General features: G+C 40.6%; 1 protein-coding gene across 5 annotated transcripts in view; it reads left to right on the top strand.

Moving 5' to 3' along the window:
* Positions 1–3,584: 3,584 nt before the first annotated feature.
* Positions 3,585–21,693, top strand: part of PPP6R1 (protein phosphatase 6 regulatory subunit 1) — a 61,526-nt gene continuing 43,417 nt past the window's right edge. For 4 of the 5 annotated variants that reach the window (XM_078377024.1, XM_020792705.3, XM_020792704.3 and 1 more), the window contains exon 1: positions 3,585–3,742. The gene's annotated coding sequence lies outside the window, so the exon portion shown is untranslated. Of the gene's footprint in view, positions 3,743–3,912; positions 4,402–21,693 lie in introns of those variants that run through there. The other variant, XM_020792700.3, reaches the window with a different exon arrangement.

Here is a 21,693-nt window from a genome sequence, read left to right as displayed (position 1 = left end):
GTCTGGCATGTTTTTGTTTTTCTTCTAAGCGTTGTAAGAACGGACCCATCCTAAAACACCTGTGCTTTAAAAAAAACCTTTCATGTGTGGCAATAGGTTTGTCATTTAAAAAAAAAAACCACCACCTCCAAAAAAATGGGAGAAGATTTTGCAAAATGGAGTCAGCAACTAGGTATCCTTGCCCCCTCTCCTCAGCCAAAGTTCATTTCATAAGTTATCACGAAGTGTAGGGATGTGTCACTGGAGACGAAGACCAAGATCATCCACACTATCATATTTCCGATCAGCATGCATGGTGTGAAAGCTAGGCAGTAAAGAAAGCTGACGGGAAGAAAATTGATTCGTTTGAAATGTGGTGCTGGAGGAGAACTCTGCAGAGACACTGGACTTCCCAAGAAGATAAACAAGTGTAGTCTTAGATCAAATCAAGCCTGAACTATCTATCTCTGGAGGCAAAAAGGATGAAACAGAGGCCATCATACTTTGGGCACATAATTAGAAGGCAGAATTCTAAATAATGCTGGGAAAGGTTGAAGGCAGCAGGAAAAGAGGAAGATCAAATATGAGATGGATTGACTCTTAAAGGAAACCACAAGCTTGAGTTTGCAAGAGCTAAGAAGAACTGTTGAAGACAGGGCATTTTGGAGATCCCTAATTCATGGGGTCACCATAGGTTGGGGTTGACTTGATGGCACATAAAAACACCTGCATCTGCCATTTATATCTGTCATGAAAAGCTTGGGATAGGTTAAATAATCTCCCCTATATGGAATGGTTCTCGCAGATTCTGGAGGGTGTAAAAGCACTAAGAGAAAGAGTGGCTACGATCCAAAGGGTGTGCCTAATGCATTTTTTTCTTTTACTTCAAATGGCAGTGTGTCATGTCGTATTATGAAATTATTCTTGTTTTTAAAGACAATACGCTATGCAGCCGGCAGGCGGGCACAGAGTGAGCTGCTGTTCCGGAAACACAAGTCTAAACCTCTCCTAGGTGTTTAGAACTTGTGGATAAATGTTGTGTGTTTTATTTTATTTTTTTGATCCAGGCCAAAGGAAGGAAACTTGTTTGTTTATTGCATTTCTATACCATTTATCCACAAGTCTTTGCATTATCCTAGCGGCTTATGGTGACCTGTTAGATAGGTCACAAATGAAAGAAACGAACGGGGAGGGAAGCGAAACGCAGGCACACTTGGGTCCTGACAGTTGTTGTGTCTTTTCAGCGTAACGAATAGCCTTGCCACAGGGCAGTTCCGAGGATCCAGCAGGAAGGTGAGCCCGGCTAGGCCAAAGTTAGGAGAAAGGTCTCGCTGTTTCCGTTGCTCCCTTCAGAGGGTAGAGCTCTTGTGGAAGAGCTGTTTAGGCATTCTTGAAGGATACGAACTCATAGTAGTTGATTGTAGCTGGGCCCAGTGGAGGGGGTCCTTTCCTGCTGATCCTCCTCCCCACTCTGGCCAAATGTATACCCATCTAGCCACATTGACCGCCAGTGTATGTAGGACTGAAGGAAACCTTTCTACACACCGTGCATGATGAATCGGGGAAAGGCTTGCCACAGATTCTCAAGCTTTCTGGTGGCTTTTGGAAAAGAATCACATTGTTGGACCGTATCAGGCAAAATCCGAAGGGACAAAACAAAACTCTGTCGTCACTCTATTACAGAACTCTGACCTGTAACAGACGCCAGTAACCTGCCAGTAGGTGATTCACCCAAGAGGATACCTACCTAGTGGTTTGTTCCAGTGTCTGCTATGACGAAATATGCTGCATCAGCATCCTTTTTGTGAGTGTTCATCACAGTTAATCTTGTTGCTTGTGAGAATACCCATTCTCCTTTCCCATATCCAAATGGTTCAGTGGTGTATACAAAAATTACCTAAACTTCTGTGGGCTTAAGGGTCAAAATACTCTTAGGTCATCTCAAATATTCATTTGAGTGGAGCAGAGTTAACACGAGGGATCGACATTTTCAGAAGCACAAATTAGCTTGAGATTTAAATTATGTACCCTGTGTACATACATGATTTGTCTGCATTGTGGGGAAAAAACAGTATGGATAGTTCATGAAGCACCTGTGAATGATGTTCTGCCTTTAAAGTCAGCTTCTGGAGCTTGCTATAGAGGAGCCTCAGGATGCAGTGGGATAAACTGCAATCAAGACTCTGCTCAGGATCTGAGTTCAGTCATGACAAGCTCAACGTTGATTCAGCCTTCCATCCTCCCGAGGATGATACACAGCTTGCTGGGGTGAGGGACCAGTGTGTAGCTTGCATAATAAAACTGTGTAAACCATGCAGAGAGTGCTTTAAATGCTATGGGGTAGTTAGTATATAAGCAGTGCACTGCTTTGCTTTGTTACCAGAGTAAGGGAGGACCTAGTGTTTTAGACTGAGCTGTGTGACCCCTTGCCAGTCTCCTGGCTCTAGTGACATCATGTTGCAGGCCTGTTTCTCTCGACTAACGTTGAAATGAAAATATGCTCAAGAGATATAATAAACTTTATAAAGTCTTAACTGTGACAATTTAATGAGATTTTTTTAAAGTAGGCAAATTTAGACAATTCATACAATCACAACAGCTGAAGAATAGTGTCTCCCGCTAGTAATTTTTATCAGGAAATCTAATGGCATGCTAAAGATGAATGGCTTTGAAAAAATGTATTCATTAAAGGTATTAATTGCTTTTCTGGCCACCATGCCTCCCAAGTGACATACAAGAATGTGTAAGAATATTCTTTTAGAATAAAAGTATTTTTTAAAAACAATTTTTGAGACCAAAAGCCAGGGGCTTAGTCTCAGTGGTTTAGGACTTGTGACACATCTGAAATGCACACCAGACAGCAAATCTGGCTGGTACATTTTGTACTAACTTTACCTTTGGAAAACTGATTTGAGCATGGAGTTCATTAACAACAGTCCGAGAGGTATTTCAGGCCTTGGAGGTTGGAATATTTTTCTTCCAGCAACTCCTCTGAAAATTTGCTTTCTACTGCTAGGGTCTGTGTGGAATAATCCAGACAAGGCCAAAGTGCTTTGGGATAATATGAAAACAAATTCAAGGTGAAGTGTAGTTCCTTTTCAGGAGGTGCTTGCGTTCGGGCTAAAGCATCAGCTTCACAATCTTAGGAGTGCTTCATAGCTTGGAAAGTTACTTTCAGGGCCATGATGACTGAATCATTCTGGAGTCATAACTACAAAATGTGAAGTTTTCCAAGAGTGCAACAGCCGTGTCCACTATTTTTTAAAAAAGTTTATCAGTTCTTTTCCAATAATACTTTTAAGTAGAAGGAAGAGGAAATTGCCATGATTATAAGAGAGAGGCCAACAGGAGTTAAGACAGCAACCTTATCACCCTGGTTGAACCCCGTCCGGCTCCCATCAACCAAGCGTACTAGCAAAGCCCATTCAGGAAAGAAAGCCGATGCTAAAAAGCCTGGCGCATGCGCAACTAAATACCTTGGTGTCAGAGTAAAGAGGAGGAGTCGAGAGAGAAAAGGGGCGGGGAAAAAGAGGGCAGGGGGAGGGGCGAGCGCGGGAGTAAGGAGGGGCTAGGAAGGAGAGGAGAGAAGGTGGAGGAAGCTGCAGGTCGGCCGCTGGAGGCGCGCGCGGAGCATTGTGGGATCGCGGCGGCGAGGGCAAAAAAAAAAAAAGTGAAGCGAGGTAGCGCGAGCGCAAGCGACTCCCCCCCCCTCACTCCCGCCCACTTCCCCGGTTTGCGAGCGAAGTAGGGGGGCTCGAGCCCGGTGAGTAAGCCGTTAGCGGTTGAAGGGGGGGGGAAAGGACTGGAGGGGAGGAAGAGAGGGGGAGTTTCTGGGTGTATATGAGAGAGAGGGGAGCTGTGTGGGAAGGAAGCTGCCGCCATTTTAGAGTTCTCTCTTGGAGACCCTCCCCCTCTGTGCTGCCCCCTCCCTCTGCCTGCTCTCCCCCCTCACGACTCCCACCATTTGATTTCTATCCTTTTGCTTTCTCCGCCTCATAAGCCCTCTCGAGGCCCACCTCTTCCACCCTGTCAGGTAACCATCAGCCTGCCTTTCCGTTCCTCTCTCCCCCCCCCTCTTTCCTCTCCCCCTTCCCGCCGCGAACTCGACGGCTTCCTTTCCCCGCTCGGTGTCTGTCGCCGGTTAATCTCCTCAAAAAGTGCTTTGAACTGCCTTTTAAACGAGACGGCGGAGCTTCCTTCGGTCTCTGGGACTGGCCTTTCGGGGGGGGGGGACGGGAGTGGTGGAGTGGGGAAAGCGGCTCCCCCACCACCCCGTCCGGAAACCAAACGTTCAGCAAAGTTGAGAAAAGGCGATCCCAAGATGACCAAGAAAAGGAAAAGAAAGAAGGAAAAATCAATTTGAACAAGATTGGATTTCAGCTGACTAACGTGAAAGGTTTATAAGGTTATAATGTTCATAAGGTAATGTTTGCCCCAGAGAGCCAACCACTCTCATGAACAGCTTTCTGAAAAGATTGTCTCAAATTTTGGAATCTTTCTTGAGAACCGAAATGTCTGCATGGATAGGATGATTTCTAACGCTTATTAGTGACCTACATTCACTGTTATATATTTCTACTTGTGCTCAGTTTGATTAGATGGAAAGAAGAGTGTCTTTCTGAATATAGAGCAGTACAGTACTTGTTCCATACTCGCTCTCTGTGTGCATTTCTTTCGGTTTCTAACCCCTTCCAAGTCTTCCCTGCACTGTCCTCCCCACCCTAATGTGAACCATTCCTGTTTCCTTTATGCTGAAACACCCACCCCGGTCTACCTGTTCAATATGCTACTTCTACAATATGCAGAGAGAAATAATTGTTACCTTAGTGGTTTATTCCTTAGGCTCACTGCTGTGGCTTAAAATTATCATGTGCATTTAAAGTACAGAGGGAAGCACCTACACTTATTATGTAACACTTTTAACTGCCTTTTAGTTCACAGTGGGAAGGTTAAAGGGTGTTAATGTATAAACTGAACTCGGACAACTAAGTGTATACATAGACCACTAACATTTCCCAGGTGACTTTGAATGACCCTAAGGGCTGTGACCTTAGGTTCCTTTTCACAAGAATGTCCCCAGAAGGCCTGATTTTCTAAATACTACCCCCTCCCTTGTGTGGCTGTCATGCTCTTTACAGAGAGCTTCTGGTTGTTTCCTACACATTCTTTCATTCTTCCCGTAACCTTTTCTTTTCTTAAAAGGCTGCAGAAATTTGCAATTTTTATTCCTGTATTTACTAATTAACATCTGTGGTTTACAATCTGGTACATATGGAGAGTCAGAACAATAATGTTCTCCATCATAAGGGCAGAAGTCCTCTGGCCACAGTTCTTCTCTGGGGGTTTAGCTTCTATTTCTTCCTTCACAGTAACCTTCATTACAATATGAGTTTCAAAATTTTAACAGGGGTGGGAATATTTCTTGCTTGCATTGGAAGTCTTTGGCCAAGACTGGTTGTTTGCGTTTTGTAGGTGGATTCGGGGGGAAATACTGGTGATTTAATCTGTTGATTTGTCTTTCTAAGAGTGCCAGTAGTGCAGAAGATGATAGATGAGACCAGTTTAATATTTGTCAGTTTAAAAGAACTGGATAGATTTTATTTTTGCATTCAGAGACTATTTGACTAGTATTTTGAGCATTAAGAAAGCATTAAATCTTGTATTGTGACTTTCCTATAATACAGTTGGCTTGTTTTTTGAACCATCTGGATTTGTGACTTGCTATTTCTTGGGATGTTTGGAACAGAATCCATATATTTCTAGGTATGTATTTTTAAAAAAACACTGACTTGTAGACAAGTGTCTAGTTTGTGTTTGCTTTCTAAGCAAGAATTTACACTGGGCTCCAGTTTGTCATCTGACTTCTAAGCCTTTTAATTCATAGTGCTTGTCACAGTTCCTGTCGATCTGATGTTCTCCTGATTCCTTTTTGGTCTGTCAATAAAATAAATGAAACCAGACAGTGCTGATTCATGAAAATGAGGTTGCAGGAATGCTGAAGTATTGTCCAAGGAAAAATTGCTAAGTGAATTAGACACTTTATAGCATCCTTTCTGTGTACTAAAAGAAATGAGAGGGACTTTCAGATTATGGGATGGGGTTGGAAAGATAAAATATGAAGTGAAAAGTTGTGAAGACATATTGTGAACATTATTGGTATGATACTGCTTCCCTAAAACTAGAGTTCTGAAAGACAGGCTGACAGGAGATGGTGAGAGTTGATATCAAATATATGGAAGATGCCAGGTTGAGGAACGCTATTGGGAAATACAGTATAGTTCAGGTAAATAGAGTGGATGTGAGAATCCAGAGACCAGTCTACAATTTGCTGTGGCATAATAGAGTTAAGTAACAAGGGCATTCTGTTGGCAGAGTGGTTTGTGCTGAATTCTAACTTACAGTTCTCTTATTTCAGCTTCAGGTCATGTTTGTTTTTGGTTTTGTGTGAAAACTAGACTGCTGATAGTTTTGCTCCATTGATTTCTTAGTCAAACAAATGCACTAAATATCACAAGCAGTAATTTGGGGCTACTGAACCTTTGGTTCTCCAGATGCTGATGAACTGCTGCTCCCAGTATATAGTGGTGCCCCGCATAGCGAAGATAATCCATGCAGCAAAAATCGCTGCAAAGCGATTTCGTCGCTATGCGGTTTTAAAAAGCTCAGAGGAATGCCTAAGCGAAAATCCTCCATACAGCAGCCATTTTCGCTGCCCGGTAAGCGAGGAATCCAGGCGAAAACACAGCGGGCAGCCATTTTTTTTACCCGGCGGCCATTTTGGAACCTCTGATCAGCTGTTGGAAAATCATCAGTATGCGATGATCGGTATGCGAAACAGGATGCCGATGATCACAAAGCAATTTTTCCTATTTAAAACATCGCAATGCGATTGCAAAAGCGATCGCAAAAAGTTCGTCACTATGCGGATTCGTTGTTAAATGGGGCGCCCGTTAAACGAGGCACCACTGTATCTGAATATTGGTTGGGCTGATGGAAATTGGAATTCAGACACACACTTGGAGAGCCACAGGTTACCTAGCCCTGCTGTAGTTGTTATATGCTCCCTATTATAACAAGATATTGCAACAGAGTGTCATCAAGAAGATGGAATGATGTTATTTGTAATCTTGTGCAGGTTTGGAACTAAAAACAATGAAGTTCTACTATCTGAGAATGCGAGTCATATCTGATTTTGCCTGCCTTTCTTGTCTAATTTTTTGTACATATTGAGTTGGATTCAGCTTAATCTTGTGCATGACCACTCAAAAGAAAAGAATATTACTTTCATTAGTGCTCACCCACAGATATGTGTATGATATTGCTGTTGAAATTAACTTTGGTCTCTTTGAAATCAGTGGGATGTGCTTGTTACTGATTTCTGTGGTATTTAAAGTGCAGCTGACTTAATCTGTATCTAATGTATAGCATATTTTAGAGTATACCCTGCGTGGTATGCACTGTAAATCTGCATATTTCCACAGAGTTGGATTTTTTTAACAGTAGAAGGTAGTACAGTATGTCATGTATGCTTGTGATTATTTGAAAATTTTGTTTAGTGTAACTGAGAACTTGAGTTTCTAATGCAAACATCAACAGAAGTGACCAGATGTTGGGCTGCTGTACAGCATATCAGTTTGGTTCACTAGCAGTCTCAGGTTTAATGTAGAGAACAGACCATCAGTTGGGAAGTGATTCCATAGAGAGTGAAGGAAGCTACGTATGTGGCTTAAACCAAGAAAGCTTGTTGATTTCGAAAAAGAATTGTAGTGTGTGTGTTGTTTTGTGATTTTGCAGTTTATACTAAGAATCCTCAGGTAAGTTCTACTTTATTGTCTATTCCCACTATCATAGCTTTACACCTTGGATTGGAGGACTGTTAAGGTGGTCTGTGTTTTTTATTTATCTTTGGCTGTTGTCTATTAAAAGGATTAAAGTAGAGACCCAGTCTATGATATTACTGCTTCCTCTTTTGATTTATCTGCTATTAAGAGTGAAGCAAAAGAGAACCCCTATCCTTGTCTGCCTTGGTTAAACATAAGAAGGCTTGAACCTTTTTTCTTCTTACCAGGAAACTTCAAAGAGATGTCAGTTGAGAGGGGAGTTCTTGGGTAGAATTGCCTTGTTGCCAAGAGTTTCCAGGAGTCAGTCATGCTTAAATCTAGGTGGTGTAAAGCTGCGGACTGCTTTGGCAGAAGAGGTATAAAATTAATCCCACTGCTATAATTGGTGTGTAAAGAAATAATTGAAATAAGAGACAATATATTTCAACAGAGCTTCTTTTTTAGTACCTTTTGACAGGCAGCCGGGCTTCCATCTCTTTATTTAGTTTCCACAAGAGGACTGATCGGAAGTAATGCTTCTGCTGCTGATTGAACATAAAGGTAAGGTCTGATTGTATATGGGTAAGATGTGGGAGAATTCACTGCCATAATTTAGCTGTCATTTCACCAGGTGCCATTTTCTTGCTAGCCTTCACTGTAGCTTTGTTGTAAGGAAGTATCCTTCTAGCAATTTTTTCTGGGATAGAGGCACAAGTCTTTTGTTTTTTTGTTTTAAACATAATCAAGGATCAAATGTTATCTGCCTTCTACAATACGGCTTTTCTGAAGGAGTGAGGAATAGTTATGTACCTTCCTTTTGTTTTTCTTTTTACTGCAACTCTCAGAATTCTCCAAGAATATCCCTGGCCAAATTCTGGCAGTTCCTGCCAGCAGACCCCCAACTTCATACACTAGCATTTCAGCTGCAGCTGAATCCAGGGGCTTCTAATTCTTCAGTAAATGCCTTCTTTAGAGCCTAAAGGGCAGCAAGAGTACAACTCCCAGGAAGCACCATGACAGCTTTTTTTATCTGTAGGTGTGAATCTGTGGTTGGAACTGTCAAAATTCTACCAGGGAAGTTCTTGGAGAATTTTGGGTTTAAAAATACACAAAGGAACAAACAAACAAATGAATGGCACATCCCTAGTAAGGAGTATTTTAGAGTTTAGGCCTACATAATGGTAAAGGTTCCCCTTGACATTTAGTCCAATCGTGTCTGACTCTAGGGCATGGTGCTCATCTCTGTTTCCAAGCTGTAGAGCCAGCATTTGTCTGTAGACAGTTTCCTTGGTCACGTGGCCAGCGCAACGAGACACAGACCACCTTTACCTTACCACTGAGGTGGTACCTATTTATCTACTTATATTTTCATGCTTTCGAACTGCTAGGTTGGCAGGAGCTGGGACAAGTGACGGGAGCTCATTCCGTCGCGTGGATTTGATCTTAGGACTGCTGGTCTTCTGACCTTGCAGCACAGAGACTTCTGCAGTTTAACTTGCAGTGCCACCACGTCCCTTTTTAGGCCTACATGCCTGCCTCCTAATCTGTCTAATTTTTAAAGAGGTGATGTGATTAGATATGTTTTACTTTTACTACATTTATTTTGATTACTGACCATATCTGCCGTAACATGTACATATGTCTGCAGGAAAATAAGCATATATATTTGTGAAGTAAATCTTCTTTGAGAGACTCATTCTTCTTCTTTGTTATCTTCCAACTGAACAAAGGAACTCTCAGATTCTTTGGGAGCTTATTAGGGATCAGTAAAGGTATTATTGGTCTTTTCTCAGACTTCTCACTGCCAGGAAACTATGGGGTGTGAGCTCACAGAGACTTTGGGGATGACTTCCAACAGCAATAATTTCAATTTTGTGAATTTGAGTAAAAATGCAATAATATTGGCGTAATGGGTAGAACACACTATGGAGATACATTTAGATAATGAGTGCTTTCATAGTATCTGAGTGCAGAGGAATGAAGAGTGGTGTTTCTGCTAAATTAGCAGAGCTGTGCATATCTAACTTGGGCTGTCTGCGTGGGTGTACAGTTCAGTCTGTCAAATACAAACACACCTGCCTCATCTCTTAGCAAACTCCTAATTGGCTCTGAGATATCATTAATTGTGGCTGCTGCGGGCAAGAGTTCCTGTTGAGGGGCTGTACCTTCTCCACCCCAGATTGTGACTGCTTTTTTATTACCCTGTTTCCCAAAAAATAAGACCTAACCTAAAAATAAGCCCTAGTATGATTTTTCAGGATGCTCATAATATAAGCCCTACCCCCAAAATAAGCCCTAGTTAAGTGAAACCCCACCCTCCACCATTGTGCAGCAACCAGAAGATTACATGACTGTAAAATAAAACATCCCCTGAAAATTAGCCCTAATGTGTTTTTTGGATCAAAAATTAATATATAAACCTATCTTATTTTCGGGGAAACACGATAAAATGGCTATTACTCTTTGCACTGTTCGTTGATTGACTTTCATTTAGTCTCCTGATTTTCTGTAAAACGTTGGAGACAATAAAGTTGAAAGATTAAAGACTCTGTAAACAGAGTGCTAAATTCCATAATGGAGAAGAAGGGGAAATCTATAACAGGTATTGTAGAGGGAGGGTTCCAGCTTGACTTTGAGGGGCTCGCTTCCAGCTAGCAAATTATGCAAAAAAGAATGGTTGCCACGAATGTGCAGATGATCTAACATGAAATGGTTGTACTAACCATGAGCTTGAGATGTTGATTCCAATAAATGAACTGCACGCCCTTAAACTCTTTGCCAGTAATAAAATTGGAGACAATCCTCTACCATCCTGTGACAGATGTACTGTGTATCGAAAAGCATAGCCGTGCACAAATGCTATCCTTATATTTAATTGTCCTTTTCTTGCAGATGTTTTCATTGCTTACAAAATTAGTAAAATAAAAATACCATTAAAAATCAAAACTGAATTGGGGCAGCCAATGTAAGATAGCAGTAAAATTAGTGATCCATTAAAGCACTCAACTGATGAAAGGGAACGGTCATAGTAAAACGTAAACAAATACTATTAAAAGCCTGGGAGAGTAGGATGGACTTGTCTAAGTGCCTGAAGGGTGGTAATAAAAATAGCAGGTGAAGGAACTTAGGGAGGACTTTTTGTAATATGGATCCTGCCACTAGGAGACCCATTGGAGCAGCTAGACCAGGGGTCAGGGAACTTTTTTACCTTTTACTCCCCCAAAATTTATATACGCTGACATTACCCCCTTGATTCGAAAGGAAAGAAATCATACATTATTTGAATTTAAAATATTATTGAATCTACACAGGCTGGATGCAACAAATTTGATAAAGATGTGCACTATTTTTGCTGGAACACATTGCACTCCAGCCATGGTATGGTATAGGGAGTAGTAAGGTGTCCAACGTGCCTAGCAAGTTGCATTAAATTTTTGCTAGCTCACAGAGGACTTAATCATCATCAGTGGCTGCCAGAGTGGTGCTAGCAATGACGTGCTTGCTAGAGACAGCCAACACAGAATTGGGGAGGGGGGCTTTCCCTATCATTTTAATCATTCTATGTGTGGTGTGCAAAAAGGAACAAACCAGGCTAAAGGTCATGTCACCCACCCTGGTGCCACAGCCCAATATCAAAGGACCAGTGTGCTTTTTTATCATCATCAATGGAAAACTCAGCAGTGGCCAGAGGATTGGAAAAGATCAGTCTACATCCTAATCCCAAAGAAGGGAAGTGCCAAAGAATGCTCCAACTACTGTACAATTGCACTCATTTTACACGCTAGCAAGGTTATGCTCAAAATCCTACAAGGTAGGCTTCAGTAGTATGTGGACCAAGAACTCCCAGAAGTACAAGCTGGATTTTGAAGGAGCTGAAGAACTAGAGATCAAATTGCTAACATGCGCTGGATTATGGAGAAAGCCAGAGAGTTCCAGAAAAATATCTACTTCTGCTTCATTGACTATGCAAAAGCATGGCAGAAAGTGAGGAGGACTTAAAGAGGGTGAAAGAGGAGAGTGCAAAAATGGTCTGAAGCTCAACATCAAAACTTAAATTAAAAATCAATTTTTTTTATTTGTCAAAAATCAATTTTTAAAATTAAATTGTGATTAAATGCATTTAAGTGAAATCTTCCATCTGGAGATGTAATCTATCTTGATTTCCAAAGGCTTTTCAATAAGGGATTGATATTCTTGTAAGTTGGTAAAATGTGGGCTGGGCAATACTAATTTTAAGGTTTATAGGCTGTTTCCAGTCCTCAGCAATATTTTCTTGCTGTCCTGGAGAAAAGTGACAAATTGGGTGCTTAGGCTTTGTCCTAGATCCAGTGTTGTTGAACAGCTTTATAAGTAACTTACATTATGGAGTATAAAATCTGTGGATAACACCAAATTGGGAGTGTAGTTAATACAGTACTTGTTAAGAAGGAATCAGGATTCAAGATGGCTAACAGATTGGAGACAAGGACCAGAATAAACAAAATTATTCTCAACAGGCAAAAATGTAAAGTTTTGCATTTAGGTATGGACAATGAATTACTCGAATAGAAGATGAATGACACCTGCCTTGGTAGTAGGATCAGTGAAAAGGACCTAAGGGCCTTAGCACACCTCAGGCTAAACTTGAGTCAACAGTTTGATGTGGTCGGAGGAAAAAAACAAATGCAGTTCTAGACTACATCAAGAGCAAGTATATTGTCTGCATCACAGAAGTACAAGTACTACTCTGTTCTGTGTTGAAGAACACTGAAAAGCTGAAACATGCCCAGAAGAGGACAACCGGAATGATAGCCTATCTGGAAATCAAGCCCTGGGATGAACACTTAGTGGAGCTGGGCATGTTTAGCCTGCAAAAGAAGGGGTGATATGATATCCAGGACTATCACATGGAGCAAGCTTGTTTTCTGCACCTGCAGAGGTTAGGAACCAAGCTAATGAGTTCAAATTACAAGAGAGAGGATTTCAGCAAAGACTTGGTGAGAACCTATAATAATCTTAGAATACTTGAAGGGGAGGGGACACTTTGGATCATTGAGGCGAAGCCCTGTCAGGAAGGCACAGTGGGCAATCAAACTCCCAATCTCAGGCTCCACAGCCAGATACAGTACTTGAACCACTTTTTGCTACCCAGCAGTTCCTGGCACCGGGATGGACTAGTCCTTCATTGGAAATTTTTAAACCAAAGGTGGATGCCCATCTGTTAAGGAGGCTTTAAGCGGTGGATCTCCTGATTTGGCAGAAGGTTAGACAAACTGAATTTCAGAGTCCCTTCCAGTTTGCAGTTGAATAATTCCTTCTCGCATTGCCTCCGGCTGGGTTCTCCCACCCTATTCCACCCCTTTTGTCCTTATGTTTATGCTTGGCAATAATTTTAAAAAAATTGAAAGGTCTGACTCAAAGCATGCAAATGGAGCATGATGAACAAACTTCTGTGAAAGAGCATTTTATATTTGCATTACTTCTTTTTAGCTTGTTATTGCCTGGTATTATCAGCCCTTAGGATACCCTTTCAAGCTCTTGTGCAGATAAGGAAACAAGAAATGGCTTATTTGCTCCAAGGTTAATGGAATAACTTCATATCTGAATTTTAAAAAATACTTTGAACAAACAAAAAAGCAGAGCATGAGTTGTCAAACATATCATTAGGCCCAGGCTACTATTATCTTAGGTTTAGAAAATTTCTGTCTAGCCTTGAGTTCATTTCCCGGTAATTTGCACTGAAAAGTGGAGTTAAGGTTATTCTTGGTGGCAAAATCTTTGCTTAAGTGTTTTGTCTAAGGTCTGCAACACTGTTGCTAAAGACTTGTTTCTTAAAGGCAGAAGTGCTGCAAGCTGCCCTGAGTCCCTTCATCCCTTTCACTGGGAGAAAGGCAACATAACCATGTAATTAATAAGTGAAATTAAAGAAAGTGAAGAAGCTATATGTATCTGTAACATTCAGGTCTCATATAAAATCTTCATCTAAAGATAAACTTTGGAAATTTATAATAACTCTTTGGAGAAGAGAGAGTGTTGAGGTTTTTCATCTGAGAGGACTTGCTTCTTGCCTGCCTTTTCCCTAGATATGTTCTTTAAGTATGCAGAGAAATGTCCAGAAGATCCTTTTTGTTTTAATTCACATATAAATCTAACAGGTTTGTGGGGAAGTCAAGCTAAAATCAGGTTTCCTTATTGAATAAAACTAGATCCGAGTTCTGTTTCAAGCCACAGTTTCTTGGTTGCACTCAAATGGGGATGGTATCATTCTGAGTTGTAGGTACTGAGGTTTAAAATACTCTATCATTCTTTCCTTGGTCATATCCTTTCAGATTTACTGGATTATCAGAATACAGAGATTCTGTATGTATTCCCTCCCTGTAGTGCACATCCTTAGATCATTGTTGCAGTTCAGTTCTTGAAACATCTTATGACTGCTGCAGATGGGCTATGTCAGTGAATATGTATAGTGGTGCCCCACATGACAACGATAATCCGTCCCATTGAAATCGCTGTTTAGCGAAATCGTCGCCATGTGAAAACCCTTTCCCCATTGGAATGCATTGAAACCCAGTTTAATGCGTTCCAATGGGGAAAATACCTTGTCTTCCAGCAAAGATCGCCCATAGGGGAAGCCATTTTGCAAGCGGCGATCAGCTGTAAAAATGGCTGCCCTGTGAAGCATGGGTCTGGAAAACACAGGGCAGCCATTTTGCGAAGCCGATGATCAGTGGAAAAAATCATTGTCTTGCGAACAAATGGTTCGCGAAGCACGGATCTAATCAACATCCAGCGAAAATGCCCCATTGGAATGACTGTTTTGCAAATCGCTATAGCGATTGCAAAAAGTCATCGTCCTGCGGATTTGTCGTTTAGCACTGCCATTGTCTTGCGAGGTACCACCGCAATCTTTTACAAAGTAATAATATTTACCTGCCAGTTATCATTTTAATCACAGAGCCAACTTTTGGTGCTTCCCATTGAGGCTTCTTAATCATGGCACCTGAAGAACTGTAATTTCTGTATTTCATATGCTTCTGTTCCCTGGGATTTTAGTAATTTGTAGTGGCAAAAAGCGATCTTTTGCTTTTAAAATGGGTCTTCATTATTCTGTTACACCTGAAGAATATTGTTGATGGGTTTTTATATTGATTGTTAAAAGGTGTGTTGTCAGCCAACTTGGAAATTCTGAGGTATGAAGTAGCTTCTTATAACAAACTCTCCAGTCATAGCATTTGAATTCATAAACTTAATAAAGAGAAGCATGAACCTGGGGATTGAAGCTTTCTTTAACCAGCTAGGGTAGCAGTACTAGTTGTTCTGAAGAACAGGAACAATAATTTAACAAGGCTGTGAACATGCCATTTGGGATTTTTTTTTCTGTTGAAACCTAGGCCTTAATGTTGGGCTCTATTATAGTATTTGGACAGGCATGAATGTATAATGATTAATTTTTTATTTAGAATTGTATAGAGTTTAGGAACTGAACTTAAGGAACTTGACTGAAAAACTCCAGTAGAATTTGTGTTGGCCTTCCATGACAAGTTCACAGTTTGTAATTTTATTCTTTATTGACTTAACTGAGAGAGACATTAATTTTACCTGATGTGGGATGGGCCCAAAAGCAATGATTATGTTAAAAATCATGTTTTTTATTATCTATTTGAAATAAACTTGTGAGTAGACTTGCAACAGCAGAGAAGAAAAAGTTTGCTGAGGTTTAATATGATAGACTGCAAAGATGGCATAATATACAGCTTATCTTTTACAAGGCTACAGTTAGATTTCTTCATAGGCCCCTTGATTAAACTGAGATTTAAATTAATTGTGGATAGTTTAATTTTTTTATTTCAGTCAGTGTGCTGTGAATCTGGATCCAGCACATTATATTTTTATACATTTAGAGTGGTGGGGAAGCACTCTGAACCCAACAGTCTTAATTTTATAGACAACACAATGTTTCTTAAGCTTTGGCCGGAATCTTATTTATTGTGTACTTTTATCATATATGCAGTGTTGTAAATTGCAGTGAGGAATTCCTGCTAGTCAATGAATTGCTGCTTGCATTCCTCAGTGTGTACCAAGTCACATGACTGTTATGTGATGAAGAATACAAAAGGTTAACTAACACCAATTCACTGTTTTAATTTTTCCCAATGCATTTATGACAGATTAAATAATCAATAGCATTTTGGCCATTTTGTTTTTATTTTATTTATTAATTGACCACTAATATTTAATAAAATGTTAAATATCATTTAACCTACACCATCATCATGAGCTTGTTTTAATTCAGAGTCTTATCTGCTGGCATGGATGCCTGCCCCAAAGTTACATTCCTTCTTTTATCATCCTCTCCCAAAAATCTGCAGTCACTAAAGCATGAATAAAGGTAAAGTAGTCTACATTAAGTTTATTCGCATTATTTGTTGCTAATACGAAATCTAAGCTTGAAGTTGTAAACCCTAACCTTGCATGCCAGACCTGATTTGAATTCTCGTTGCTTGGCATGCCTGGTAACGATAGAGCCAGCACTTCCTTAATCCTGCCTTGCTTGTCTGATTCTTGCTGCTTTCTATTCCGAAATAAACAAGCCAAAGAGTATTTCCATACCCACAGGGTGGGATTGTTTTTCTATTTTTTGAAGTGTTTTAACTCCAAATGAATGGTGCAGTATTATACAGGCTACACTACTGAGTTTTAAACTCAAAGAGCAGATACAAAGGAAGAATGAGAGGCTTTATTCTGTGACTCTTATGAGGGGTTGTAGTGCAGTTTTGCAAATAAGAACTGAAGTTAACTGGTCCGTAAGAATGTTTTGCAGCATAACTTCTCACACATGTTTGTAGAACAGCAGTTCACACAGGCATTGTTGCATTTCAGCTCTCATCATCATCATAGGCATCCTTCAGTCTCGAGAGACTATGGTAAACCCTGACTATAAGACGTTGCTGGCAGGGGCTTCTGGTAGTTGAAGTCTAATGATATCTGGGACCTAGGTTTAAGAGCCACTATTGTAGGCAATTAAGCCATGCATTACTTTAAAAAATTTAAGCTTATATTTTCTTACCTGATTTTATGAACATAATGGTTAATTTCCACAAAGAAATAATCATCAGTAAGTCCACTGGAAGGCTTCACCTTCATTGAACTGTGTGTGGAGGTTCATGTAGTTCATGGATACAATATCTGATTGGCATGCAGAAAATCTCAGATTCACTGTCCAGTATCTCCACATGAAAGCAGAAAAAAATGTTGGAACGATTTTTCTCTGCCTAAGCCCTTGGATGACTCCTACCAGTCTGATTACAATCCAGGGCTGAATGGGACAATAATCTCACCTAGAGTAATACCCTGTTACTCTAGACCCTGTTTTATTCTGTACACCACAGTATGCATATACAGTGGTGCCCCGCTTGACGACGATAATCTGTTCCATTAAAATCACTGCTAAGCAATATCGTCGTCAAGCAAAAGAAAAAAACCCACTGAAATGCATTGAAAACCAGTTCAGTGTGTTCCAATGGGCGAAATACTTCATCGTCCAGAGAAGATCCTCCATAGAGGAAGCCATTTTTGGTCACTGTCTTCCGGAAATAGGTCTGGAAAACAGCGGGCAGCCATTTTTAAACCCGACATCAGCTGTTTTTGATCGTTGTAATGCGAAGAATCGGTTCCCAAAGCAGGGAACTGACCATCGTAAAGCGGATTTTCCCCATTCAATCACCGTTTTGAGATCTCAATATCGATCGCAAAAACCTCATCGTGAAGCGATTTCGCCGTGAAGCGGGGTAATAGTCAAGCGGGGCACCACTGTATGGATATATGTATGTATACTCTAATATAACTTAGTTAATCACTATGTACCATTACATTGATTCTGAATTATAGTGGCATTTGCAGGTTTTTCTAGCTATAAAGTACTCAGAAGTGTTGTCCCAGTCATTTTTCCTGTAGCAATCTGGGGTTTTGAAGCTTACCTTGTGGCAGGTCATGTACAGTTGTGTTCAAAATTATTCAACCCCCAATGCTGTAAAGGGGTTTAGGGACTATAGTGTACATTTGGAATTGTATTCAGAATGAAATCCTACAAGGACGTTTTAAAGAACCAAATGCAACTAAAATAACATCAATTGTTTATGTAATACAGTAGTAAATGTTTCTTTTGTGGTTTCTTCATTGCCACAATTATTCAACCCCTTAAAGACTACCACTCTGAAGAAGAGAGGTTCATTCAGGTGTTTTCGATCAGGTATTGAAAACACCTGTGGATGTCACCGAGCACCAATCAAGCATAATAAGCACCAATTAGGCAGCTTTAAAATGACTGTGATACTCAGCTCCTTGTAGACATTTACTGGTGTGGTTACAAACATGGTGAAGTCAAGAGAATGGTCCAGGAAGACAAGAGAAGAGGTGATTTGTCTTCACAGGAAGGGCAATGGCTATAAGAAGATTGCAAAGAAGTTAAACATACCAAGAGACACCATAGGAAGCATCATTCACAAATTCAAGGCAAAGGGCACTGTTGAAATGCTACCTGGTCGTGGAAGAAAGAAGATGCTGACTTCGACTGCTGTGCGCTACCTAAAGTGTAGAGTGGTGAAAAGTCCCCGTGTGACTGCTGAGGAACTGAAAAAAGATTTGTCAGATGTGGGTATAGAAGTTTCAGCTCAGACAATAAGGCGCACACTGCGTAATGAAGGTCTCCATGCCAGAACCCCCAGGCGCACCCCCTTGCTGTCTCCCAAGAATAAGAAGAGTCGACTGCAGTATGCCAAAAGTCATGTGGGCAAACCACAAAAGTTGTGGGATAGTGTTCTGTGGACTGATGAAATAAAATTAGAACTGTTTGGGCCCATGGATCAACGCTATGTTTGGAGGAGGAAGAACAAGGCATATGACGAAAAGAACACCTTGCCTACTGTGAAGCATGGCGGAGGGTCAATAATGCTTTGGGGCTGTTTTGCTTCTGCAGGTACAGGGAAGCTTCAGTGTGTACAAGGTACCATGAATTCTCTTCAGTACCAGGAGATATTGGATGAAAATGTGATGCAGTCCATCACACACCTGAGGCTTGGGACACGTTGGACCTTTCAACAGGACAATGATCCCAAGCATACCTCCAAGTCCACTAGAGCATGGTTGCAGAGGAAAGGCTGGAACGTTTTGGAGTGGCCATCGCAGTCACCAGACTTAAATCCGATTGAGAACCTCTGGTGGGACTTAAAGAAAGCAGTTGCAGTGCGCAAGCCTAAGAATTTGACTGAACTGGAGGCTTTTGCCCATGAAGAATGGGCGAAGATACCCGTAGATCGCTGCAAGACACTTGTGTCAAGCTATGCTTCACGTTTAAAAGCTGTTATAACTGTAAAAGGATGTTGTACTAAGTACTAAGATTGAATGTCACTTGGGGGTTGAATAAAAACTAATAATGATGTGAGCACAGAAAAGACATTTGTGGTTATTTCATTATAAACTTAAGGTTATATTTCTCTGACCTACAAGTGCCTCTTTCATGTAAATGTAAGCAAGATGACTGAATGATCAAAATCAATGTCAAAATGGCCAAAACATTCAATTTCAGTGGGGGTTGAATAATTTTGAACACAACTGTAATCCTGTCAGCCACACACACCTGGGTGATATTGATTGGTTCCTAAGAGGTACAGTGCAGATTTGACTGCCTGGCTCCACACATACTCCAACCACTGAGCTATACTAGTTTGAGGCTAAATTGAATGTTAAGTTCTAACTAGGGCAGACCCATTGAATGAATGAGATTTGTTGAATCAAGGAGACTGTCCTAGTTAAGATTACCAGTTGGGGAAAACCCTCTATTCCAACTCAGTGTTGCCTATGATAATCATACAGATTTAATGAAAAGACTCAGGAGTTTGGTTCAGAAATCATGCCAGACTGTCATTTGAGAATCCATAGGCACAACTGTGAAGTACATGGCATATTGGTGTTCATTATTCTGTGTGACTCACACTTGATTATATTTAGGTTTCCTTCATTATGGTTTTGCATGATGTTTGAATTCAGTGATAGAGGTGGGTAATACATGCCAAATCTGTTTTGTTCATGCAGTTCTAACATTGGTGTTTGATCACTGAAATCATATTCTCATTCCTCTACCCAACCCCTGCATGCTGCATTATTTTCATAGGTTTTTTTTTTGTCTGACTCAATTGTCATTGCATCTGAACTGGTAAACCATAATTTATTGTTGATGTTGGGGCAGTCCTGTTGAACATCCTAGTCATTGATCTGTGGTGTCTTTCAGTGTTCAGTCCTGCCTCTCATGTTATTCAACATTTATATGAAGCCACTGAGAGAGATTGTCCAGAGTTTTCAGGTTTGCTGCCATCAGTTTCTCAACTATCTCTCTCCATCTGATTCCAGGGAAGTTTTTCTGTGCCCAAACCAGTGTCTTTTGTCAGTAATAGATTGGATGGCAGCTAACAAACTGAAACTCAATACTGACAAAACACAGGTGCTCCTGATCAGTCAAAAGGCTAATCGGGATAGGAATTAAGCCTATTCTTGATGGAGTTGCTCTGTGAGAAGTCAGCTTTGCATCTTGGGAATGGACTCAACTATGAGCGTGGATGCACAGGTTTCAGCAATGTCCAGGAGTGCATTTGCACAGTTGAAGCCAGTGTGCTGCCTGCACCCATTCCTCGAGATGTCCAATCTGGCCATGGTGACACATGCCCTATTTACATCCTGTTTGGATTACTACGATACATTGTGCATGGGGTTGCCTTGGAAGAGTGTTTGGAAACTTTACCTGGACTTCTGCTGCAGCCATACTACTGACTGATGCTGCTTGAAAAAAAGCATACAACACCCTTATTACAGCAGTTTCACTTGCTGCTAGTCTGTTTCCAGGCCCAATTCAGAGTGCTGGCTATTACTTATAAAGCCCTATACAGCTTGATTCCAAGCTACTAAAGGATTGTTGCACCCTATATATGCCTTCTTGGCTTTTAAGATCTTCTGAAGAAACATTTTTCTGGTCCATGTTCTTCCTAAGCTCATTTGGTAAAGACATGAGAGAGAGCCTTCTCAGTGGTTCCTCTCAGGCATTGGAATGTGCTACCCTGGGAAACCAGATTGGTCACCTCCCACTTGTACTTTAGTTATAAGGCAAAGATCGTCCTTTTCAAGCAGGTTTTTAACCAATAAGTGTCTCAGAAATGCTATGTTTATTAAACACAGAGGTATTTTATTTTTTAAAATGTTTTAAAACGGTCAGTAATAAAACTTAGTAAAATCATGGTTTTAATCTGGAAATATATTTACAGTACTGTAATTATTTTTCATTATGCTTTATATATGGTATTTTAAAGCTGTTGTTTGTTGTTGTATCTGTTGCAAGCTGCCTTGGGTTCCCCATGGGAAAAAGGCAGCATAAATAATGCATAAGTAAAATAGAATATAATTGACTTTGAAACCGTTAGTAGAAATCTGGAAGTTGGAGAGGCAGTTTTTGAGCAAGCAGTGTGAGGTTTGGCTCTCACAGCTATATTACTGGTTGGCCATTGTGGCCCAAACCACCCCAGTGTCAGAAATCAGCTGTCATTAATTGGGTTTTGATTGGTTGGTTGGTTGATTATTTTTCTTGATATTGACTCGGTTCTGACATCATGCCAAATCAGAGTGCGCAAGGGAGGATGTAGCTCACAAGCTGAAGAAAAGCCAAAACTTGAGAACTGGCCCATTTTCATCATCAGAAAGTGAACCAAATTCTCTACCTGCTTAAATTCTCCTTCAAATAATCCCATCTGTTTGTGTTTCTGCCTAAGATTTTTTGTACAAACCATCCTTTTGTTCTTGAAGGTCAAAGTAAGACACATATTTTGTTAAGTAAAAACAAACTATCATGTCTCAGCATATGTTAACTCAATAA

Source organism: Pogona vitticeps, chromosome 6 (assembly GCF_051106095.1).
Source record: "Pogona vitticeps strain Pit_001003342236 chromosome 6, PviZW2.1, whole genome shotgun sequence".
NCBI classification, from domain to species: domain Eukaryota; kingdom Metazoa; phylum Chordata; class Lepidosauria; order Squamata; family Agamidae; genus Pogona; species Pogona vitticeps.
This window is presented reverse-complemented; position numbering and strand designations above follow the sequence as displayed.